Genomic DNA, 26,092 nt, shown 5'->3' on the forward strand with positions numbered 1-26,092 from the left:
CCCAGAGACAAAGGGCAAGCTGATGGGCCATCACCTAACAAGTGATTGTTCTTTGGCAAGAAAGAGGGGGCATTGACAAAGAGATCTACACCTTAGCAAAGACACAGCATAAGGTCTCCTCCACTAGATCCTACGGTTCTCAGATGAAAATGTTTTTCAATGAGGGACTGAAACTATAAAGAGGAGGGTCAAATATCTCTCCTCCCCCACCTCATTCTACGCACCTGAGAAGACAAACATTGGATTCTGGAGAAGGGGTCCTGACCCGAAGAGTTTGGTCAGTAATGATGTTGGATGCATATGGTGAAAAACTTTGCTTTCAACCAAATATAGTTTGTTGAGTTAGGTTATTTTATTTTATTGTAACCATTTCTGACCCTTAAGGTTCATTACTTGTACTCACATCAAATCTGTCTCTCTGTAATACATTTGTTTTATCTAGTCAAATGTGTTGGAGTTAAAGAGCATGGGTAACCCCATTTAGGGTGGATAATTGTATGTTTATCATTCCCTTAAATAATGGATTTAATATATTGGGATCGTCCAGATGAGGGCTGGGCAGTAAAATACATACATTCCTGGGGGAAAACATGAGACTGTGAGTGTGTTGGCCACTCTGTGTAACCAAGTCTAGTGAGAGCCAGTGTATGACTGGCAAGGTGCAGTTCTGCAAACACATCTGAAGATGACCTGGGTGCTGGCAGGCTGTTTGTGAGTGTTCTAGATTGGGAGTTACAACAATAAGGCATTTTAAGGCATCCCACATACAGGGCAAGTGTGGCACAGTCATATTGCAGCCTGGTATGTCAGAAGGAGCCAAGCATTTTAATCTGAAGGTGACTGGATCTCAAGTAATCTAATATCTTGTGGAAGGGTGTTTCATAGCTGTGGGACCAAGTCCTTATACATCCTGAATGTTTTAATTTTAGAGTCCCTGAAGAGTGAAGCTCTCATGGTCAAGAGAGAGTTCTAACTCCTTTTGTTAGAACAGGATGGGAATTTAGGCATCGAGACATTGGTAGCATAATCAGTGGTGCTTAGACTTTAAATTGTTGTTTCTCTGCTAGGCTCAGGCTTCATCAGCTATGCAGGATGGCTTATATCTTGGCAATCCCATAGGCGGTCAATAATTTTGTGGAGATTTGTACTACAGAATTGGAGGAAGATACAAAAACAATAGATTTGGACACTGCAAATGGGTTTATTTTGCTCAGAACTTCTTACTTGTCTGCATAGCTTAACTTTGTGATTAAAATAGTCATGGGGCCGGGGCCCCCCCCATAGCCGCGCGCCCGGGGAAGGCGCCCCCTGGCAAGCGCCGCGCGCCCGGGGCCGGCGCGTCCCCCCTGTAAGCGCCGCGGGGCCAAGGCCGGCGCCAGAGCCGGCAAGGGCACGCGCAGTGCTCCCGGGGGCGGGGCCAAGGCCGGCGCCGGAGCTGGCAAGGGTACGTGCGGCGCCCCCGGGGCCGGGACCGGCCATGCGCCCGGGGCTGGCACCTGCCAGCCCACATTGCTCCGCGGGCGCCGGGTTGGGGACCATGGTTTTAAGCAATGGTTTCTCCTAAACAGGGTTTGCAAATGTTTTTAATATAAATGTCAGAAACAAATCATTTTCAATATCACTTGATAAACATTTTGAATTTTGTTTTCACCACATCTCAGTGGTTCTATCTATCAGAAGTTCAAACTGCATTAGGTCCAATGATATTTACATTTGGCTTATGCCAGAGATAGCCTTGGGGAAAATGGCACTCTGGGCGAACTTATGTTTTAGCACCTATGGCCCCTATTTCCCTTGGTCCCCATGGGCCCTCAACCCCTGCATACCTGACTTACACCCATTTGTCACTAAGGGTACCTCTACACAGCAGTGTTATTTTGGAATAGTGTCAGTTATTCCAAAATAACAGTCTGCGTCTACACTACAAGCAGTTATTTTGACATAATGTTGAGCTGGAGGACTTCTTACTCTGACTCCTGTATCCCTCATTTTATGAGGAGTAAGAGAAGTCAGAGGAAGAGTGCTCTACCTTGGACTTCCTGCTGGGTAGACTGCACCAAAAGCTGAAATAAGCTATTTTGACTTAAGCTACGCAATTGACATAGCTAAAGTTGTGTAGCTTATTTTAGCTTTAGCCCTGCTGTGTAGACTACCTTACTCCTACACTTTCCCCCCTATGCCTCTAACTCGTGCATTGTGCTGCCTTCACCCCTAAATTCTGCCCAGTGCTGCCTGCACCTCTAACTCCTGCATTTCCCTCTAGCCCTGCACTGCCAGCATGCACTGCCACACCACACCCTGCCTAGAATGCTCATCACTTTATGTCCACTGGCCCCTCACAACAGATCCATGTGATAGGGTGCGGTCACAAAAGACCCCTTGAGATTGTTCCCCAGCATGCTGATCATGCCATTGACACCTGCCTTCTTGCTCTCTGGGGCTTCCCACCACCCTTTCCTGCTGGGCCAGATCCTCTGGTGTCCCCCGGACAAGGCACAGGGTTGGGGTTACTGCCCCCCTGAAGAGCAAAGCAGACACTGAACCACTTCAGCTCTGAGAGGAACAGCACCCAGGAGTTCAAAAGGATCAACCCTCTCAAAAATTTGTCTCTCTGTGTAAAAGTTTTACACAAGGAAAGCTCTTTATGAATGTGTCCTAGCAGTGTCTCCATAGTGACAGGTCATGGAATCTTGTGCAGGCCTTGTGGAACCAGGTGCCACCACCTCCCTGGCATGAGGCCCAGTTTCTCCGAGCCTAGCCATGGAGGAATTGCTGAAACGCTGCGTGTCCCTGTGACACCTCCTCTCCCCCCCCCCCCCCCCGGAGACTTCGGAGAAGGCGCTAATGCTAGCTGAGCTCTGCAGTGTGGAGTTCGTGTACACAGCTAGGACACTTCAGCAGGACCCATGGCCAACAGAGCAGGGATCTGTGGCAGAGATATATGGATGAGGGACCTCTAAGCTTGGGGGTTGCTGGGCATAAAGTAATGGGGGTAGTAGGCAGGGGGGTGGTGTGTCAGGACATGCTGGCAGTGCACGTTTGGAGGCTGGGCCCGACTGATGGAGCTGCTGCCCGGTGTGGCCCAGGACTTCAGTGTGGACCAGGGTGGGGTGGCCAAGTTCAGCACTAAGGTGCTGCAGGATCTAAGGTGCAGCAGAGGGGGGGCACCCTACTACAGGCTAAAGACTGGCTCTGTTACCTCAGAAACTGGGGCCTCTTATAGCATCTGGGTCAGCTGGAGGGTAAGCATCACTTCCTGGTGGAGCTCATGGGCAACCTGATGGAGGTGCTGGAAGTGTGGCATGTGAAGGGGCTGCACATTAGGCTGAGAGGGGGATCCAGCACTTGGGCATTGTGGTGGCTGCACTCCCAGCCCTGAGCTCCCCCACACTTTCCAAAACCTTCTCTGAGACCCCCCACTCCCCTCAACCTCCTGCCCTGACTCTTGTGCACACCTCCCCACTGCTGAACTTCCCACCAGTCTTGACTCTTGCACCCCCCTTCAACCCACTCCCAATCCAACCCTCTGTGTGGACTCCTGTACCCTCCACAACCCAGCTGCATGCCCTAATTCCTGTGCCCCCAGACCTCCTGCCCTGAGATTCCCCACACACTCCCAGTCCTGTGCCCTGACTCCTACATCCCACATACCTCAACCCCCTGCCCAGAGCTCCTCATTCACCCCACCCTGACTCCTGCACCCTCATATCCCAACCCTCTGTCCTGAGACTCTACAGTTAAATTGCTTACAGGTACTGTCGTATCACAACCTCCTCCACCCCCTGCCTTCAGCCCACCAAGGAAGGGCAGGCTGTGAGAGGACAATACTTTCACCTCTGGACAGTTTTTAAATGTCTTTCCCATAAGTGAGTAAGAATGTGCTGCACTTTAGAAGGGACCTTTGAAATCTCACTCAGCACTGCACTGCTTAGAACTCTTGCTTGTTGAAAATTGTGACAGCCTTGGAGATAACTTGGTGCTACAAACAAACAACTCGTGTACCTTTTCCCTAACTAAAATTTCAGCTACTCCAGCTTTGTCAAGTGCAAGTTCATCTTCCTGTCCAGCTAAGAGGTTACTCCCTTCCTTTTATTAGTGTCAGTTTCCTGTTGACACTGGAATACTGAAGGCATGTGGGCAGATAATGGAAAAGTTGGAAGTGCAGCATGGGGTGGCTCAGAACAGCTGCTGTCCATGGGGCAACCAGCCTGCTCCTCAGGAAGCCCTGGCTAGCACATTTACTGCTAACTCACTGAGGATACGTCTAGACTACATGCCTCTGTTGTCAGAGGCATGTAGATTAGGCTACCAGGCATAGGAAAATGAAGCGGCGATTTAAATAATCGCCGCTTCATTTAAATTTACATGGCTGCCGCGCTGAGCCGATCAGCTGTTTGTTGGCTCAGCGCGGTAGTCTGGACGCGCGGGTGTCCACATCAAAGGCATTTGTCGACCACCCAGGTATGCCTCCTGGGATGAGGTTTACCTGGGTGGTCGACAAATGCCTTTGATGTCGACACCCACGCGTCCAGACTATCGCGCTGAGCCGACAAACAGCTGATCGGCTCAGCGCGGCAGCCATGTAAATTTAAATGAAGCGGCGATTATTTAAATCGCCGCTTCATTTTCCTATGCCTGGTAGCCTAATCTACATGCCTCTGGCGACAGAGGCATGTAGTCTAGATGTACCCTGAGACTCACAAAGACAACCCCTGCTTCCCATGCTCTTTTCCTTTCCCAGCCTGGTTCTCCCCTGCCCAGTTCCTCCTTTGCACCCCTACTCCCCAAAGTCCTGTGCCTAGCTGTACCCCTACCTTGCGTGGCTGCCCTCTTTTTTTTTTTTTTCCCAGCCTCTGGTCATGCCCCCTGCCAGCTCTGTTCCCAGTCTTGCCCAGTCCCCCTCTGTCTCCTGCTCACTCACATGTGAGCATTTGCTCTGTGGGGTCTAGGGATGTGAATGGTTAACCAGTAAGCCTCCCCCTTAATGGGTGGTTGCTCCAGCGGCATGGGGCCTGCCATGGGCAGGAGGCGCTCTAGCTATCCAGAGCAGGCCCTGTCCACGGTGGGCCCAGCCTGCGTGCACTGCAGGCAACGGCACTCCAGCTGGAATAGCCCTTGTCTGCAGCAAGTCTAGCAGTGGTTAAAAATTACGTTTAACCGGTTAACACATTAAATGAAATTTTACATCTCTACTGAGGCTCTTCCGCTGTTGGAGACAGAGTGGCACAGGCAGGGAGGGACTTCGGAGCTCTGAGCTCCCTGGAAGGAAGGGGGGCTGGAGGGAGCTGGAGCTTTTAGCCAGCCATGAGTGGGCAAAGGCTAAGAGGGTTGTGGAGAAACTTGCCAGTCCCATGCAGGGGGGGGAGGGGAGGGAAGCTGAACAGGAAAGAAGTCTATGTTGCAGCCAGCCAGGGGAGGCTCATAGCAGCACCCTCCCAGTTATGGTGCCCAGAGTGAGGTTAGAAAAGTGCTAATGCTTTCAAATTCAAATGGGGCCTAACCATGTTAAACTGATTTACAAGGAGTGGACTAGCTCCCACAAAATCATAGCTCAAGTCCTATCTGCAGGTCAGTGTGTGTTTCCTCTGGGGTATTCATGGAAAGATGCTGTTTTCAGCTAAATATTGTAATGTCTTGATTAATATTGGTGCTAGTGAAAGTGACATAACATTATTGGCTAGAAAGAAGCCTGATAAATGTTGTGCGTCTCCACATATTTCTGCCAACTCACTGGTCTGCAATACCGTTGCTATGTATATCTTCATTGCTCCAGAATACAATCGAGGTTTAAATATGGTGCTAACGCAGTTTTAATCCAGTTGTATATATGGCTGTAGTGTCCTTTGACAAACCTGGCCTGTATATGCTCTGATTCAGAAAAGCCTATCCAGGATAGCACTGAAGTTCAAAGCACTGCCTTAAATAGAAACATTAAGAAATTGACAATATGTACAAATGAATCAAACTGACTTTTTTAAATGATGTTTTTAATATTTTGACTTGCATTGGACTGTCTGCACTCCTTTTAGTGGACTGTTAGTTAATTTTACTGTTTTAAACATAACATATTGCAAGGTTAGATTTTGCCATTTAATTAGTTATTCTATTGTTGATTTGACACTAAAGATTGAAGTGTCTCTTCCCCAATTGTCAGAACTGGCAAAATTTTCTCATCTATTTTTCCCTCTACATCTGATGGCATATAATTCTTCCAGTTATCAAGGTTATACCTGAATTGAGTCCATTCCAGTGACTTGTCCCTGTACAAGTATATTGTGTTTTTAATTGTATTAAATGTTCAGTTGTATTACAATGTCATTGTTACTACTGTGTTTTAACATCAACTGCTTATATAGAAGGCAATGTCTAAAAATTAAGAACACCAGAGTAAGAAAATACATTCAGGCTATGTCTACACTCGCGGCTTCTTGAGTCAGAAATATGCAAGTGAGGCTAAGCGTGGAATATCGCCGAGCCTCATTTGCATACCTAATGAGCCACCATTTTTGCAGAAGAGGCTCTTGCACCAGCAGGAGCTGTCTACACTGCCCCTTTTTGCTCAAGAAAAACCCTCTTGCACGATGCCGTTAACTCCAATTAATTTCAGGAATAACGGCATTACGCAAGAGGGTTTTTCTTGCACAAAAAGGGACAGTGTAGACTGCTCCTTCTGGTGTAAGAGCCTCTTCTGCAAAAATGGTGGCTCATTAGGTATACAAATGAGACTCGGCGATATTCCACGCTTAGCCTCATTTGCATACTCTGCTGCAAGTGTAGACGTAACTTCAGAGTCCCTAGCTACATGCTCTAGCTTCAGATTAAGTGTTTGGAAGAAACGTTTCACTGTCTCACAAGAACAGTATAGTTTGGACCTCCCTGGTCTGGCACCCTTGGGACCTGACTGATCCTGGAGGAGGGATTTTTCTGGTCCAGGGAGGGCATTTCAGGTCACCCCACACCAGGCTTCCTGGCTCCCCATGCAGCCAAGCTGAGCTATGTGCTGGTTCCCACTCCTCCCCCTGCAGCCCAACTGAACTGCATGCCACCTCTCAGGCCCCCAGCAGCACACAGGGACTCTCTGATCCTGGATCATCCATGGTCATGCTGGACACGGATATTGCCGGATCAGATAATTGCAGATTTTAGAGATGCAACCTGTACTATGCGCTGACAAGTATCTGTCTCTTCTCTGCATTATTAATGAAAATAAAAAGGCTACAATTAAACCCAGTTACACTTTTTCTTTTTAAATTAATGTAAATGTTAATGAAAGGAAGTGAAATGATACTAGGGCTTGGCATAAGCAGGGTAAACTTTTCAATTCAATTCTGCCAGAACACTGATCTACAGTACTCTATTCTTTGACTAGCAAATCATAAAATTTCCATTGAAGACTAGACATTGAACCAGTTTAACTTGTAATGTAAACAATCAAAACTTTTTACTAGATGTTGATGCAAATTTAGCATTACCACTACTGCCAGATAACTACTGTCACTAAGCTTTTTGATCAATAACCCACCACTACCTTGGATGCATATTGATGAGACAGCTGACTCTTTCAGCTCCCAATTACATACTATCTATTATTTAGATTTCAGATGTACTAAGTTATTTCCAAACAGTTAAAAACTCAACTCTACCCCACAAAGTGTACTTTTTCAAATCCAGGAACTGTTGAGTTCTAATCCTAAATCTGGCACAGATTTCTTATGTGACCTTGAACATATCACTGCTTCTCTTTTGTCCCCTGTAAAGTGGGGCTAATGATACTTCTAATGACCTACCTCACAGGAGAATCCTCAGGATGCTCCTGTGCTTCATTTAAAGTCTATTGAGACAGATTAAAATTTGTAACAAAAACAATTAGACTAAACCACAGAAGAATTCTGGAATCTGTGGTTTTCTTAATTTTCTATATCCAGCATCACTTACCACTGCTTTCTGTGCTATATATTTTTCAGTACTCTTCATACTTATTTCTCTTTAGGGCAGTGTAGCTTAGTAAAGACAGCACTGGTGACCTGAGTTATTTTTCTGATTCTGCCATTAGCCTGTGGACAAATCACTTCATCTTCCATCCTGAATTTCAGAAAGGTAGACTGACTCCCTCAAAGAACGGATGGGCAGGATCCCTGGGGAAGCTAATATGGGGGGGGGGGGGAATAGGTGGGAAGGAGTCCAGGAAAGCTGGCTGTATTTTAAAGAAGTCTTATTGAGGGCACAGGAATGGACCACCCCAATGTGGAGAAGGAATAGCAAATATGGCAGCTGACCAGCTTGTTTTAAGTGAATTGTTGTTGATCTTAAACAAAAAAGAAGCTTACAGAAGTGGACACATGGACATATGATTAGGGAGGAAAATAAAAACATTGCTCAGGTATGCAGGGGGGTGATTAGGAAGGCCAAAGCACGACTGGAGTTGCAGTTAGCAAGGGATGTGAAGGAAAACAAGAAGGGTTTCTACAGGTATGTTAGCAAGAAGGAGGTGGTCAGGGACAATGTGGGACACGTACTGAATGAGAGAGGCAACCTAGAAACACAGGGGTTCCCAAACTTTTTGACACAGGGACCAGTAAATCCATTCACAAGCTTTTGGAGGACTGGTAAGTCATTTGCATATTCATTAAGCAACTGATGAATATTCAACTTAGTTGTTTCTGGTCTTCCCAAAGCCCCCAGTGCCAGCGTTAGCAAAGCTTTTGATACAGTCACCCACAATATTCTTGCCAGCAAGTTAAGGGAATATGGATTGGATAAATGGACTGCAAGATGGATATAAAGCTGGCTAGATCAGGGCTTCCCAAACTTTTTACTTTAGTCAGAACCCCCCCTTTTTTTTCAGTACTGTTTTTCAGCCCAAAAATATCAACACATAAAAATAATTAAAAATGAATAAATTTTCAGTGTTTCACTCGGCTGCCTCCTCTGCCCAGCCTGGGCCAGGGCTTGGGGGACTCGGCTCTCCATGGGCACTCCAGGAGGCAGGAGCAGGAGCAGATTGGGGGTGGGGTATCTGGCTAGGAGGGAGAGTGCAAGGAGGGGTAGGATTGCCAGGTGTCCAGTTTTGTACCGGATAGTCCGGTATTTGAGGCTTCTGTCTGGGGAAACAAATTGAGAAGATAACGGACATATAAAATGTCCAGTATTTTCTAATTCGGTAAGTTTTATTATTATTAGGTGTATCAGTCCTTAGCTGCGAACTGCCTGGCTGGTAGATGTGCTCAGGCTGCGTGTGTGTCTACCAGCCAGGCAGTTTGCAGCTACTCGAGGGAGGGTATGTGGGAGAAGGGGCAAAATGGAATCCCCGGGGCTGGACTCATTCATGTGCCCGGGTCAGTTCCACTCCCCCCCCCCCCCCCCCGCCCCTTTCTCCTCCTGATCTCCCCAGTCCAGCCCTGCTTCTGGCGACCGGTTCTCCCCCATCCCCACCGATCTCCTCTGGTCAGCACCACTCCCCCTATTGCCCCGCCCCCCGCTGTCCCATTCAGCCCTGCTTCCGGCAGCTGGTTCTCCCGTCCTCCTCCTCCTCTCTAGCTCTCCTGACCCCCCCATTCAGCCCTGGTTCCGCCACCCGCCCTCACCGATCTCTGCCAGACAGCCCCGCTGACCGCAACCCTGCTTCCGCCAGCCACCTGCTTGGATCTCCACCGTACAGCCCGCTACTCCTAACCCTGCTTCTGCTGCCCGCCTGGATCTCTGCCAGACAGCCCTGCTGCCCCCAACCCTGCTTCCCGGTGACCGTTTACCCTCCCCCCCCCGCACCTCCTCCCAGCCCACACCGCTCTTGCATCCCAGTCCCCCACCTCAGGCTTCTTTCAGCACCCAGCCTCCATCTCAGACCCCAGACCTCCTTTTTTGATAGCATAGAAAAGGGTGGTCCTTGATCACTTAAATTATTGGAATGGCCCCCTATCAAAAATTACTGCCCATTCCTGTCCTAGATCTTATTTAGGCTAGACAGTGGGTATAGTCCATTAGCCAGGGCAAATCCTTATAATAAAGTACTGTAGTGAAGCACTGCATATTAGGAAAACCATAAAGATACTAATACTTGCCTATATAGATGTTGAAGTGTCCATGATAAACAGAATCTGACCTAGAATAGTTATGGGAAACTAAACTGTAATACATTTCCTGAAACCCTACCATTTTACAGATGAACAGTGCTAAGTGGTTAGTGGATGAAATGAAGGATGAAAAAGGCAAGAATCCCTGAAACTGACTATTCTTGCAATTGATTAATAGTACAGTTTGGAATCATCTTGGGATAATGCTGAGGCACCATAAACCAGAAAAAATTGGATGCTCTTGAGGACTGGAGTAATAGAAATGGGATGAAATTGCACTTAGGGAGTAATAAGAATGTTATAAGTTGGGGGCTGCTCAAAAAGACAGAAGAAGCTGAGTGTATTAGTTAATCATAGGATGACCACAAGCCACCACTGTGTTGCAACTGTGAAAGGCAAATGTTATCTTAGGATGCATCAAGAAAGGTATTTCCAGAGGAGATAGAGACATATTAATTTCATTATATGTGGCACTGGTAAGAGCTCATCTGGAATACTGTGCACAATTCTGGTCACTTATGGTCAAGACAGACTCATTCAAACTGGAACAGATGCACAGAATGGCTACTAAAATGATCAGGGGAGCAGAGACATATCTTACAAAAAACATAAAAGAGCTTGCCTTGTTTAACTTTAGGGAAACAAAAGCTAAGAAAGGATATGATTACATATGTGAAGGGAGGGACAGCAGAGAGAGACGAGCTTTTAACCTAAAAGACAATGTCAGCACATGAACAAATGAACATATACTAGCTATATATAAATTTAGGTCCGAAATTTAAAAAGAATGTTTCTAACTATCAAAGGAGTGAGGATCACTTTCCAAAAGTAGTGGGGGAAAACTACCTAATTAGTTTTAAGATGAAACTGATACATTTATGCATGGGGATTACACACCATGGTTACCTGCAATCACAGAACTAGATTAAATGACTCAGTCTCTTCCTAATTCTGAAGGTTGGAAATAGAAGTGGAAGGGAATTATACCTGTAATTATTGGTGGTATTCTCGTAAACATTTGCTGGCCTCCACCCACAGTACCAACCCAGGTAATGATATGATGAGCCAGTAAAGGGATATTATCCTTTCCTCTTCCCATGCAAGCAAAACATTGTCAAGTATATTTGCTTGGGTATTGGTACTTGGATTCTCAGCTGATAATGGTAAAGTCTCACAATCCTGTCTCAAAACATTCACATTATTTTTGTGGGTTCGAAAGTATTAGTTATATTTAAGTACATAATTAAAGTGCTTGTTAATTTCAGTAGATGTTTCAAAATAAAATAAATTACACATTACTTAAGATACATATAGTGCTGTAAGAATGGAATAATGAATTTAAATCAAGACTATTTAGTTTTATGTACATAAACATTAAGTGTGCCTATGCTGGTGATAAAAGTAAGATGATTGAGGCACAAGATATGTCTTGTATAGTAAATGTATACAGGGAATCTAGGAAAGGAGCTCTCTACAGCAACTGGAGTCAACCTCTTTTCTGGAAAGTGGACACTGGAAAAATAGGGAGAGAATATAATTAAAAAAGGCTTTTTGGAGTGCAGTATGACAGCACCTAAATTCAGAACTGCTATGGTCCAAGTCAATCAAAGCATACTTGACACTATCTTGCTTGCATAGGAAGATGAGAGGATGCCCCACTTCCCTTCATCCAGTCATTGAATTATTTGGCCTGCTACTGCCACTGGAGGCCAGCAATTCTGGTGCTTGTGCAAACTGCTGTTGACTCTTGCTGCTCAAGGCCACAACACAACTTGTGCAAGGATTCCACATGTTTTCCCCACAATTGTGGTCTAGGTTGACAGCGACAGGCTTGTTTTCACGGATGCTTCTAGGGTGAGAATGGGCAGCCTGTTGCAACCAGAAGTTGCCATAAGGTTCCGGGGCAGCTGTGTAGGGCAAAAGGCAGCAGGACATGGAGCCTGCAGAACAGCTGCTGGTGCTGGGGTAAGAGCTAGTTCCCGTGGAGGAACCCGGAGGAGAACACGAGGGCAAGGTCATGCAAGGCCTTAGTTGAAGGCGGGTTTCTTTTCCGAACCACAGGCGAGGAGGCAGCGCGGGGCAGCCCGAGCCCGGGAGTCACTGTAGCGACAGCCCCAGGCCGCCCCAGCCCACGCTCCCGCGCGCAGGCCAGTCGCGGGCCGGGTTCAGCGGGGGTGTCCGGTCTCCAGGGCGCGGCCAGACGCTGCAGCGAGCTCAGCGCTTTGTAGCCAAGAGTCAGGAGAGGCCGGAGACTGTTGCTGCCGGGGTGCGCGCCTCAGCCCGAGTCTGCGTCCACCTCCCCGGCCCCGCCCCGCCCGTCACCCCCGCAGGCGGCTGCTCTCGGATCGGAGGGTTAAACTTCCCCCAGAAACCGAAACCTCCCTCCGCCAGCAGGCCAGGCCCGAACGGGTTAATCCCCGCCCTGCGCTCAGGCTCCACCCCCTCGTCCCGGCCTGAACCATCCAACAGTAGCGATACCTGCCTCGCACCGCCGTGTCCTTTTTGATGTCATCGCCGTGCGCCGGCAGGGAGGTGGGGCTGTTGCCTGGTTACGTCCGTCCGTCATTGCCGTGCGCCGCCGTTCTCTCCCTCCGCCCCCCCCCCACCCCACACCAATCGCTGTGTGAGAGACACAGAAAACAAGCGGATCCGAGGAGCGAGCTGCAGCCCGGACCGGTCTCCCCAGCGCCCCCTCCCGCCACAACCGCGGGGCTCCGGCGGAGGCGGTAACGGGCACCCCGGTGCGGCGGCTGCCGCCCGCCTCTGCCTGCGGAGCGCCGCGCGCCGAGGCTCACACATGCCTGAGCTCAGGGTGGGAGCGGCGCTGAGCCCGGCCGCCTGGGTTCCCCGCGCTGCCTGGCTGGGGCCCTAGCAGCGCCCCGGCCGCTGGAGCCGGGTCCGGCGGCTCCCGAGTGTATGAGAGGGAGCGCGGGGCGGGGGCCGCGGCCCGACCCACTCGCCTCGTCTCCTTCCCGGACGGCGGCGGCGGCAGCAGAGAGACCGGCCCGGGGGAAGCGAGGGGGCAGCGAGGAGGCGGTGGCTCCATGTGAAGAGTCCCGGACACGCACGTGAACCGCCGACAGCCCCCCGGAGCCGGGAGGCAGCGAGAGAGACGCGGAGACCCGGCAACCGAGGGGGCTGGACTCGTCTCTCACTAAAGTTTCCCGCGGGGTCTCTTGGGATTTGTCGTCCAACTTGCTGCGAAGTCTTAAAGCCCCTGCAGGGGAGCGTAACCCCCGCCCCCGGAGCAAGGGTGAGCTTTAGCCGCCTCTGTATCACCGATAGCGGGTCTGCTGCGTCCGGAGAGCTAAAGGAGGGAAACAGCCCGCCGCTGCTGCTGCTGCTCCCAAGGTGAGGTAAGGAGGAGGGGCCGGGTCTGATGATGTCTGTTCCGCTGATTATATGCCAGTCTAGGTGGAACACGTGGGTGCAAAGACCCCCGCAATCCTTTGAACGTAGGTTGTGACGGGGACTAAGTAGGAGCATGCGGTAGTGGCTCTGTCCCTCCCGGCGGGGCGGGGAGAGCCGTCATCACATCAGTCCCGCCCGAGGTATCCCCTGTTTCACATGCTCCTCACGTTGTCGGGAGCTTTGCACGGTCTGCTGAGCTAAGTGACCCTCCCGGGAGTGCGATCTTCTCTTTCCGACGAGAGAGAGACACTGTAGGGAAATCCTTATGTTAAATCAATTCCTGCCACTCTTCACCTTAGACTTAAGGAGCCTCGGATTTGTGAAGAGTTACTACAGTGAAGGGACTGATAGCGCCCAATCAAAAAACGAGTTTGGGAATTAGTTCCCCTTTGAAACTTGTACTTCTGGCTTTGTACTTGCAGCAAGGAACAGCAGAGATACTGAAGGCCTGAACAAAGACCAAGTTTTAAAAGCGACTTTGAACCTCCTTCCATTCACTATTGTTCTGTGTGAAATCTCTAGAGTTCAACAGAACTGTTCTTGTGCTTTATCAGGATGTCTTGTACACCAGAACTGAAAAATACAAGCCACGGTATTTTTAGTGGAACTGTTTTCAAACTCTGTAAGGGTGGGATTCATCTTAATAGAGACTGTGGATTCCTGGCTACCCACAGTTGCATAACATCCCTCTGAAAACTGCAGCAATTCTAGTATGGAAATATTAGGAAAGTAATTTAATGCATTTCACTTAAAATGCTGGGTTTTAATACAGTTTAGAATAGGGATGTCAACATGTAGAGGACTACACGATTAACCAAAAAGCCTGGATTTACCATTTAATCTTGTAGACTACATGCACTCTTCCCCTTCCCCTTGTGAAAGGGATGGGGGAGCGGGAGCTGATACCCTTGAGGAGCTGGCTAATGGCTCCAGTCTGCCTTCCCCCACCCCTATGCTGCTGCCTCTCTGAGGCAGCAGGGAGGGGGCAGGCAGGAGCTGGTGCTGGGGGGGAGCTGGCTTAAAATCTGGTTTCCCCCCAGCACCAGTTCCCTCAGTGCTGTGGTAGCAAGGGGCTCCCCAGAAGTGGAGCTGGGAGTGCACTGGCTGCTGACCCTGCCTTTGGGGACTATTAAATAGTTGTGTAATTGCTAAGATTTTGTGCAGTTACATGACTGTTCAATTACACAATATCTAACATTCCAATTTTAGCGATTGGGAATAAGAGTGAAAAACCAGCAGCATCTGTCTAGTAATCTCTCTGTCCAATACCATCAAGTGCTCTGTAGTTCTCAGTTTGAGAATTTTAAGCTGGATATTGAGCCATAAGCCAGGTCTGCACTACAGGGGAAGGTTGAATTAAGATATGCAACTCCAGCTACGTTAACTATGTACCTTAGGTACAACATACCTTAATTCAAGTTTCCACAGCGGGAGCAAATGTTCCCTTACTCCTGATGAGGTGCAGGAGTAGTGACACAAACTGAGGTGCTCTTTGAGTTTGATTTAGCAGGTCTTTACTAGATGTGATAAATCAAACTCCGGAAGATTGACCACTATAGCATTGATCTTCCGCGTCATGAAGACATGCCTTTAGTATACAGCATGTTTTTATATTGCCACATACAAAGTTACCGAAAGGGATATATAGTTGCATGAATAGCATATTTTCAGCCTCATTTGCCAGCAGTTCAAGTTGCTGCTAAATTAAGTAAATAAAATTTTATTCCACAATACAGGGTTCATACTGTATATAGTATCAGAGGGGTAGCCGTGTTAGTCTGAATCTGCAAAAACGAGGAGTCCTGTGGCACCTTATAGACTAACTGAAGTGTAGGAGCATAAGCTTTCGTGGGCAAAGACCCACTTCGTCAGATGCATGTCATGCATCTGACGAAGTGGGTCTTTGCCCACGAAAGCTTATGCTCTACACTTCAGTTAGTCTATAAGGTGCCACAGGACTCCTCGTCGCTTATACTGTATATAGGCATTTTGATTTGTCTAAATGTGGTTTACAAACCAAAAAATCTGCAAATACCATTTGAATATATTTCAGATCTAGTTTCAGAATTAACATTAGGATAACACTGATATCTGCAACTGTTTATCGATATAGAATATTTTTCCTAGTTGTCTTTCAGAAGGAGAAAAAGGTAAACCTTAAAGTTTATCTAACTTGTCTAATTTAGTAGAGAATAAACAGGTTGGCCAACTTTATCTAGATTTATTTTTAGAGAGTGTTGTTGATTTCCTTCCTACGTTTCCCTCCAATCATCTTTTACTTTCTCCTCTTTCAATCCTACATTGCAGCCACTGACCTTCCATCAGAGTGGAATGTACAATATTCGCTTGGAGTCCTATTAAATCATACTTTGTTTTGAGGGTTAATACAAGTTGTTAGACATTTTGTCTAAAAACTTTGTATTGCTAATATCACTGTCAAGTGAGATTATTTCAACTGAAAGATTAGAGGAAAAATATGTTCATTTGTTTGTTCAGTTTTCTCTAAGCATTTGACAGAACCATATGTATATTCTGGTTACCTAGTGTATCCGTGTAAAAGCTTCAGGGGGCAGTGGAGTTAGTCTGTAAATGGAAAAACTTAAACAACAAATAGTCTAGCAGCACCTTAAAGAGTAACAAAACATGTAGATGGTGGTATGAGCTTTCGTGGATACAACCCACTTTTTGTACTCATGAAAGCTCATGATAATGTTTACATGTTTTGTTAGTCTTTAAGGTGTATCTGTGTAGTCAGTTTCTCCAGTTGTGTAAAGGTCTTTAACCAGGTACAGAAACCCCCCAAAACTGGTGGAGTACTTGAAGGATACTAGAAATTTCTTGACTCCTTTTTTGAGATACAGCCACTTTGAGGTGTGCAGTACTTTCTTAAACCACAGTTGAGTGGTTTACAACACTCACTGCATTAAGGAAGGACGTGCAAGAATTGAGTGATGACTGAACAACACTTAGAGTTTCAGCTGACTAAAGGGGCCAGGAAACCATAAGTTAAATTACCTTCCTGCAGAGTAGAACAGTAGTCCCCAACCTTTTGGGGCTGCACAGGTGCACGGGGGTGGGGCCACACGGGCGCCCGGGGGCACCGCGTTGGGGACCACTGGTGTAGAAGATTAATAGGATAACCAGTGTCTTCCCATATTTGAATTATACATGTGCTTAAAGCAATATTATGATTTAGTTTAATCCTTGGAAGTTAAAATTTGCTGATATAGAGACAGCAACGGGGGGAGGCAGGGAATGCGAGTAGTCAACTCGACTACTCTTTTACATCCCGGCTACGTCTACACTGGCATGCTTTTAACGGAAAAGTTTTCCATTAAAAGCATTTTCGGAAAAGCGCGTCTAGATTGGCAGTACGCTTTGCCGGAAAAGTGTCCATGGCCAATCCAGACGTGTTTTTCCGCAAAAAAGCCCTGATTGTCATTTTCGCGATCGGGGCTTTTTTTGTGGAAAACACTACTGTGCTGTCTACACTGGCCCTTTTCCGGAACAGTTTTCCGGAAAAAGACTTTTGCCTGAACGGGAGCAGCATAGTTTTTCTGGAAGAGCACTGATGATTTTACATTAGATCGTCGTCGCTTTTCCAGAAATTCAAGCGGCTAGTGTAGACAGCTGGCAAGTTTTTCCGGAAAACCGGCTGATTTTTCGCAATAACTTGCCAGTGTAGACACAGCCCCCTAGCTTAATCTGACAATAACATTTCAGCTTCCTTTGGCATAAAGCTCTGTCAGTATATTGAATCCAAATTTAAATTTAACTTCCTCTCTTTCATTATTGTCAGACTCTTTCTAATACCTTTTTGCAATGGACAGATTGTTAGCTATAGTTTTTTAAAACTTGCACTCATTTTTCTGCATGGTCCACGTTCATAAACATCTTGATTATTCTGTATTGTGATAGCTTTCTCTTTTGAAGTAAAATGTGAAAGCTATAGAAAAAGGAGGGAGTGAGAGGTCCCATTGTAATGTCCATCTTCAATAATGTTTGCTAGAGCAATTTTTCGCTGGCTTTTTAAAAAAAGAAAAAGCTTATAATAGAACACAAAGCATCACCACTCAGCATACTCCAACCTTGATTTTATTCTGATATTTGGGCACACTTTTTCCCCCCTCTTCAAAACATACTAGAGGACTGCGCCCCCTGCTCACTAAGCTCGCCAACCCAGCTCTCGCTGGCCACTTTCACAGCCAGAGAGACTGTTAATCTTGCACTGATCCCAACTGTGCTCTCCTTGGCCCCAAGTCACTTGCATCTTTCTCTGCTCCTGCCCACCACACCGCTGGACGGGTCCCTCTTGGCCCATCCTGCCCGCTTGTGCACTTCAATTTCCAGCCAGTCCCCCTCACCCACACCCTTCCTGCTTCTGCCCCACTCACCAATAAAATAGTCCATGGCCCATAGCCTACCCCCCTTCTATCCTTAGCTCCACCTCTGTCTTCCATTCCTACACTCCCATTCCCCCATCTCCATTCCTATACAAATCTATCCTCCCTAACCCCTTCCTTTCCCCACCCCACACTGCCTACCCTTACCCCCACCTCCTTCCTCCATATTCCCACACCCCCCATCCTTCCCTAACCCCCATTGTACTCCCACTTTGCCCATCCCCCGCCTCCATTCCTATATCCCCTTTACCCCCATCATTGTCCCCTTACTGCACCACCCTTCCCCACATACACCCTTATCCCCTTTCCTCCCTACCTATGCACATCCTGCCTCCTCCCATGAACAGGCCACCTAAGCAGCAAAGAAACTGTACCAGGCCCATATGCATGAATTTCTGTGCGGAGACTGTTCCCAGTGCTGGGCAGGATCTGGGCAGATGCCTGGAGAGAAGGGTGGAATTTCTGGGGTGCTGTGAAGCAGAAAAGGGGAATATCTGTGGGCAGAGGAAATGGAAAGGAGGCAGAGAAAGAGGCTGGAGGAAGGGGCAGAGAGCAGGGGTCCTTTGGGGATGCTAGGTTGAGAAGGAAGGTGATGACAGTCTGTGAGGGAGAAGGAGAGGAACAGAGGCCATGGAGGATGGAAAGAGGGCAGGGGGGGTCTCTGGGCTTGACCATGCAGGGGCAGGCGCTCCCCCACCAGTTTCCTCGCCCTCACTCAGCTGTGTTGGCAGCCGCTGCGCTGCTGGGCCCTCACCTCTATGATGCCTTAGGGATTGCCAGGCTGCAGCTGCGGTTTCCACTGGGGTGGCTTGGCACTGAGGTGGCCACTCTGGGCACGGTGAACATGAGGCAGCTAGGGACGCAGGGCACGGAGCCTGCCTCTGTTTCCAGCGCGAGTGGGCTGTGACCAGGCCTCGCACAAGCTGACGCAGCCCCCTGGGCCAGAGGGCTGAGAACCCCTGCCTGCGAGGAGCATAGTCTTGTAGCCCCTGTCCCCAGACAGCGAGCCAAAGCTCAGCCTGCCCCACGCACATGGTTATGCACCACAGCCAGCTCCAAAAATGGATATGGTGCAGTGGTTGCTTCCCCTGAGCAGGGTGTGCCAGGGCCTCCCCTCAGGCCCCGCACTGGTTCCCTTGTGGGACTGCTCCTGTGTAATGCCTCAGGCCCTCTGGCCACTGGGAAGGCCCCCAACTTCCTCAGGTTCAGCCACCCCAGAGCTTTACCTGTGGTTTTCTCTGCAAGCAATGGTGGTAGCACTGCTGCAGCCCCATTCCCTGTGGCAAGCTGATCTATTGTGGTGCCCAGGCTCTGGATGGAATCGCTCCCTGCCCTGGACATTGTTCGGGGATGGCAAAGCCACCTGGTAGCCCGGCCTGGGCAGATTCCAACTCCGAAGGGTCCTGTCTCCTCATCTCTGGCTGCAGCCTTTTGGGAGGCAGAGTCTGCTTAAGTGTCTGGGGCAGGGAGGCCATGTGAGGGCAGAGTCTGTGAGATGCAGAGTGACGTGATGATGTCTCTCTGTTGTCCCACAGGAAAAGCTCTCTCTCTCTCACACACACACACACACACAGATTCACTAACTTAATTGACTTATACTATCTGCATATCTAAAATCTGCATGTATAACTTCAATTTGAAGAAGTGGGAAACAGTTTATAGATGATGGTGTTTTAACAGACTTAGCAAATACAGTACCACATTTTAATTCCATTTCCTGTAAATAGGCTATATACTCGCTGTGAAATGTTTTCATGCTGTTAGTGAATTCATGAATCATATAATATGAGAACTGAAAGGAACCTCGAGAGGTCATCAAGACTAGTTCCCTGCCCTTATGGCAAGACCAAGCACCGTAGACCATCCCTGGTAGATGTCTGTCTAACCTGCTCTTAAATATTTATGGAGATTCCACAGCCTTTCTAGGCAATTTATTCCAGTGTTTAACTATCCTGACAGAGAGTTTTTCCTAATATCCAATCTAAACTTGCCTTGCTGCAGTTTAAGCCCATTGCATCTTGTCCTGTCCTCAGAGGCCAAGGAGAACAATTTTTCTCCCTCCTCCTTGGCTATATCTAGACCGCAGGCTTCTTTTGGAAGAGATCTTCCGGAAAAACTTCTTCTGGAAGAGAGTGTCTACACAGCAAAAGTGCATCAAAAAAGCAATCTGCTTTTTTGAAAGATAGCGTCCGTTCAGTGTGGACGCTCTCTCATTTCAGCTGAGATTACTGTGGACCAGGACACATGTGCTTTTTTCCTCTTTCCTCTTCTTTCGAATGAACTCCCTCTTTCCTGTCCATACACACCTTTTTTTGAAAGAGCTGTTTTGGAAAAAGGCTACTTTTTTGTAGAAAGGTTTACCAATGTTGGAAAAACCTTTTCCTTTTCCTTTTCCTTTTCCTTTTTCTTTTCCTTTCTTTCTTTCAAAAAAAGTGATTGCAGTGTAACTGAGCTTTTTTTCAGAAAAACAGCTGTTTTTCCAAATAAACTCTGCAGTGTAGACATATCCCTTGTGACACCCTTTTAGATACTCGAAAACCAAAAGATGATGAAACCAACTGAATGGCAATCTGTAATTCACAAAACAGGTACGTTGCAAGCTGTGTCAGTACAAACTTTTAGTTATGGTCTTTGCCTCATTTCTGACTTGTTAGGACTGAGGCCTATGTGTTTTCAGTTCTAGGTCTCTGAGACTGCCATAGAGGGTGCAAATTATGACATATGTATTCTGAAATCATCCCGTGGAACTCCTTGCTAGAGGATGTTAAAGACCAAGACTATAACATGGTTTTTTAAAAAAAGAACTAGACACATTCATGGGAGATGGTATCTTGAGCTTCTTGTAGACAGAGGCTGGGAATGGATGACGGGGGAAAGATCCCAGGATAATAACTTGTTCTGTTAATTTTCTCTGGGGCGCTGTCAGAAGATGGGATATTGGGCTAGATGGAGCTTTGATTTTGCCAAGTGTGGCCATTCTTATAAGATGTGATCACTTGTCCAGGTCCGAGGGAACAAACTTAAGACTACCCAATTTTCATTTTACATAGATCCCTGGGCAGCAAATTCAAGTACTATGTAAACAAATTACCTGCCACAAGCAGCTCTTTCATTTTTGTGTTCTCTCCATGTACAGATCCTGATACATCTTCAAAAAGTGTCATAGCTGTCAGAAAGTTCATTACCCATATCAAAAATATACAATTCCTTCCTTAACAAGTTTTTCTGCCCAGATGTTAAGATGGAAAATTGTGGCCTTACTAGCTTACTGGCATAAGTGTGTGGTTTGAGGGAACTTGAGGTGATTTAGGGCAGGGGTCAGCAAATCAGGCCCAGGGTCTGGACTGAGCCCATCCAGCTGATTAGCAGAACGAGCATATGTACAGCCAGCAATGTGTGTTCTGCTGTCCCTCCTCCCACCTTGCTCCATCCTTCAGCTGAGCTGCTCCCAGGATTTTCTGCTAGCTGTGTAGGGCAAAGGACGGAGGGGTGGGGTGAGAGCAGGAAGTGCTAAAGTCATGGTGTGTCCCTGTATCCCATCTCTGCAGAGCAAAGGTCAGGGAGTGGGAGACACAGTGGAGCTGCTTCAATCTGAAGCATGGATGATAAGTGTCTCAGAGGAGTACCTGTCTTAAGAGGCAGTGCACTATTTCTAAGATTTCAATGCTCATACTCTCTCACTCTCTCACACACATCCCTTCTCTCCCCATGCCCCATCTCTGCAGAGTGGGAGGGGGGAGGCAACAGGGCAGGACGGCTTTCCTTGTCTTAGAGACAGAGCATGACTTTTCTGAGAAACTTACGTGACATGTCAGCTGCGGCCCCTCAGACTCCCACTCAGGATGGGGGGCGCAGTAGCCATAGAGTCTATGCCAGGGGTGGGCAATAATTTTTGGCGGGGGCCACTCCAAGATTTTGGAAAGTGGTCAAGGGCTGCATTCTTCCATGATATTAATGGAGGAGATGCGGGGTCTGGGATGAAGGTAGGATGCAGAGTGGAGCTTGGAGTAAGGGATTGGGGTGCAGGAGAGAGACTGGAGTCTGGGAGGGAGTTTGGGTGAAGGAGGCAGTTGTGACCTAGGGCAGGGGACTGGAGCGCAGGGGTTTGAGATGTGAACTACAGTTGAAGGGGATTGTGATCTGGGGTAGGAGATTGAGTGCCAGATCTGGGAGGAGGTATGGGTGCAAGAGGGGGACAGACGCTTTGGGTATGTCAAGTCGGGGGGGGGAGAGGGGGTGGTGGCGGCAGAGGGTTAGGACAGGGAGGGGGTGAAGTGCCAGAGGCAGGATGTGGCCAGGAGACTTACCAGCCAGCAGCCAAACCAGCCTGTCTGTCTGCAAAGCTAAGGCTTGCAGAGCTTAAAGCATTTCCCAGCCAGCCTGATTGCTTGCTTGGCCATGTGCTTCAGTCAATAACTGAGCCAAGGAGGGGCTTGGTACTTCTTGTTTGTCTGTTATTCAGACAAGCAGATCTCATTGGCTGGTTTCTGGCCAGAAACTGGCCAGTGGGATTGTGCTGGGGGTGGGGGTGGCACCTGAAGCTCCGCCCCCCCCTGTTGTTTTGAAACAAAAACAGAGCCTGACAGTCATGTTTCTGCAGGGGAGCAGTCATGTTTCTGCATTGGGCTGCCCGCTGTTAGGCCGGATCCGGCCCGCGGGACATATTTTTCCCAGGCCTGGTCTGTGTCCTGCAACCTGCATTTGGGGCAGTATGGCCTAGCAGTCACAGAGTCCTAAATGTTCTCCTCTGCATTCAGCGAAACATGGCCAACACACACACAATTTGTGCCACACACTTCCGTCTCTTATGCCGCACACACTCAGTCTGCGTCAGAAAATCTGTCTCTCACACAGTGTCTCTCTTTCACACACACACACTTTCTTTCTCTCTCTCTGTAGCCCCAGTCCCACCCCTTCCGCCTGAGGCCTCCCACTCTTCTAGGGGGCCAGAACAGCCTGTGACCACATACCAAAATTAACAAAGTGACCCCGCCGGCGCAAAAATGATTGCCTACCCCTGATTTAGGGGAAACAAGTACTCTTGAATTATAAAATGGTCTGGGGAAAAATGTTGCGTTTGAAAAAAATATTTTGATTTATATTGCATCTGGCTTGCTATTTATGAGGTGTGAGGGCGAGATACTTTCAGTGCTTCTTTCCAAAAAGACGTGTTGTTCCTATATTTGTCCACTACCTGGTGGGTTTTTTTTGTGTCTAAGATATCTTGTTCTAGTTGCCAGTCCAGGTCTGGCTTCTGCCTCTCTCCTTTTTATTAGTTTTAAACAAAAATGGTTAAAGATCTAGAAAACATGACCTTATGAGGGAAGATGGACAAAAAAATTTGGATAGTCTGGAGAAGAGGAGAAGACTGAGAAAGGACATACATTTTCAAATAAATAAAAGATTATTAGAAGGAGGAGGGAGAAAAATGATCCTCCGTAATCTGAGGGTGGGACAAGAAGCAATGGGCTGAAATTGTAGCAAATGCAATTTAGGATGGACATTATGAAAAACTTCCTAGCTATCAGGGTGGCAAGCACTACAATAAATTGTTTACGCAGACTGTAGACTCTCCATCATTGAAGGTTTTTAAGAGCAATTTACACAAACACCTGTCAGATGGGGTGTAGATAAAACTTAGTCCTTTCTTCAACACAGAGGAGTGGTCTAGAACAGTATTTCTCAACCTTTTTTTTTTGTTTGTTTTTTTTTAAATAAAATACCCCTTTTAAAAAAAAAAAAAAGGACCCCCACTACTTAGTTTTCAGACACACAATTTTTTTCTACCGTTGTAACCCATTTGTTTAAACAGCTTAATCGTAGCTGGGCTTGCAATGACATTTTTGGGTGTAAAAAGTACAAAAATAATAAAAAGCTGTAAAACTGAAAACAAAAATTCAGTTTTCTCCAAATTTCAGTTGTGTTGATGTACTCTCCCCTCCCTGACTTCTCTCCCTAAGGACACTCATACAAGTGGTTGAGAAACACTAGGCTAGAACACCATTCAAGGTCCCTTCCAGTCCTGAGATTTTATTATTTTAATTGAGGGCTGCATAATAACTCTGTTCTTCTGTATTATTAATCTTAGATTGAAACACCTTAGCGAATATAATTCTGATCTAGAAATATGTAAGTTGAGGAAGGGACAGATTATATGTAATACACATTTATATATCATGGCCAAAAGAAGTTAAAAAACAGCTTTAAAGTTGCGGAGTCATGCACTTAGAATTAAAGCTTGCTCCTGGTTTCCATCTCTGCCCCAGCTCCAAGTTTCCTTTCCCAGCCGGTCCTCAGTCTCCCCCTTTCCTCCACCCAAACCCCCACCTACTAGTGTCGTCTTCCTCATCTGTTTTCTCACTCCCCTATCCTCGTTCAAGTTTGGCTCTTGTCCCCTCAGCATTTGAATCTGACAGCTTCCTCCTCCGTCATTCTAGGGACCAATAGCAGAGGCAGTCTCCTTGCTCTGAGTTCAGGTGCCCAAACCAACCCAGCACAGCTTGTAGCAGCCTGCAAGGGGAAAGTTTTGTAGAGCCTTTGGCTGAAGCATGCCCATTGGAGACAGAATCCTCTAAGATATGCAGTTTTAAGTAAGGCTGTTAAGGACTAGTTGACTATCCGATAAGCAAATGGAGTATGGGCTCCGTGTGGCGCTGCCACTTTGAAATGCCATAGCGACTTTTCAAAGAGGCAGCGCCTCATGTAGCTGACCTCAGGCTCCGTGCGGTACTTCCCCTCTGAAATGCTGCTGCAGTGTTTTAAACGGGCAGTGCCGCACAGTCTGGGATCAGCTGTGTGGCGCTGCCCCTTTGAAATGCCGCCACAGCGTTTCAAAGCGGCAGTGCTGTGGAGCCCGGAGTCAGCTGGGGACTCTCATGGTGACTCCAGGCTCTGTGCAGCATTCCCAGCCAGGCATTTCAAAGTGGCAGTGCTGCATGGAGCCCGGGGTCAGCTGCACGTGGAGTTCCAACTTTAAAATGCACAAGAGCCCCCGCTGGGGCTCTTGTACATTTCAAAGGAGGAATGTGGAAGTGCCTATCGACTAGGTTAGTAGTTGATGGACGTTCCATTGACTACTCGACTAGTAGATTAATCGATATTTAACATCCTTAGTTTTCAAGTACGGATGTTAAATTTAACCATGTAACATGGTGCTGCAGGCACACACCAGCTCCCTGGGAGCCAGCTGCTGTCCCATGCTTCTGTCTTACACAAAGGCAGCAGCACAGGGACGCAGCCAATTAGTGTCAGAAAATGCCTTAGAAGCCAGCACCCAATGGAGACAATGTAACCTCTAAGTTTTTCAGCAGTTATATGTTTACCTGCTTTTTAACATCCCTACAAGCCTCTGGCTAGCATGTGAAAATGTTTTTTTTTTTCCTTCCAAAAAGACTTTAAAGATGGCCAAATTTGGGCACATTTTCTCAGACAACAAAAGGCACGTTCCTGACGCACAGACCACAATTCTGCCAAATTTCAGGTACCTGCTCCAAAGCATGGGTCTGTTTGGAATTTTTCAATAAACAGGTCACTAGAATTCTGTAACGTGAAGAAAATGTTTTTCCTAAGACTTGCTTTTGGGCATGGTGTAACCATTTTGGCCGACTTTTTCTTACAATATTCATCAAGGCAGATGCCCAGTATAGTAAATTTAAGCCCAAATAGCAAAGCTATAAGCAACTAAAATGTGGAAATGTTGGGAAACTTTTGTAATGGTAATGCACAAGCCAAATCAATACAGATACAGTGTGCAAATGTCATGATTTAAAAAAAAACTTAAACCCCTCCCCCCTTCTTAAGGAGTTTTTGTTGGGGTAATCTTTGATAAGTAGATGAAGGAGGAGAGGTGATAGAAAAGCAAATGCAGCAAGGAGTAAAAGAGGGAAGGAAGCACGGAGTGAGGCAGTTAGCTTCAACCCACTTCCTCACGATCAGGACAGAGGAGATACTCAATGTCAGAACTAGAAAGCAGTCTGACAGCATGCTGCTGAGGCTGCTTCAGTATTTAATCCTGCTGGTTTGAGGTTCTCTGGCTTCTGAGGCTAGCATCTTGCTAGGATTTGACTTCCCCTAGTTCTTATGGCTCTGTGGGAGAGGGATGTGCTACACAGTGTGTAGTATTTTCAGAAATGTTCCATGGAAAAAGTAGTACAGGCAGTCCCCGGGTTACACGGATCCGACTTACATCGGCTCCCTACTTACAAACGG

The 26,092-nt window shown here is 47.4% G+C and overlaps 1 protein-coding gene across 7 annotated transcripts in view; it reads left to right on the plus strand.

Moving 5' to 3' along the window:
• The first annotated feature begins 257 nt into the window (after positions 1 to 257).
• Positions 258 to 26,092, plus strand: part of FBXW7 (F-box and WD repeat domain containing 7) — a 292,479-nt gene continuing 266,644 nt past the window's right edge. For 3 of the 7 annotated variants that reach the window (XM_075930052.2, XM_089777970.1, XM_025185402.3), the window contains exon 1: positions 12,643 to 13,426. The gene's annotated coding sequence lies outside the window, so the exon portion shown is untranslated. Of the gene's footprint in view, positions 278 to 12,642; positions 13,427 to 26,092 lie in introns of those variants that run through there. The other 4 variants (XM_089777972.1, XM_089777971.1, XM_006111571.5 and 1 more) reach the window with 2 other exon arrangements.

Source organism: Pelodiscus sinensis, chromosome 4, assembly GCF_052426305.1.
Source record: "Pelodiscus sinensis isolate ZL-2025 chromosome 4, ASM5242630v1, whole genome shotgun sequence".
NCBI classification, from domain to species: Eukaryota; Metazoa; Chordata; order Testudines; family Trionychidae; genus Pelodiscus; species Pelodiscus sinensis.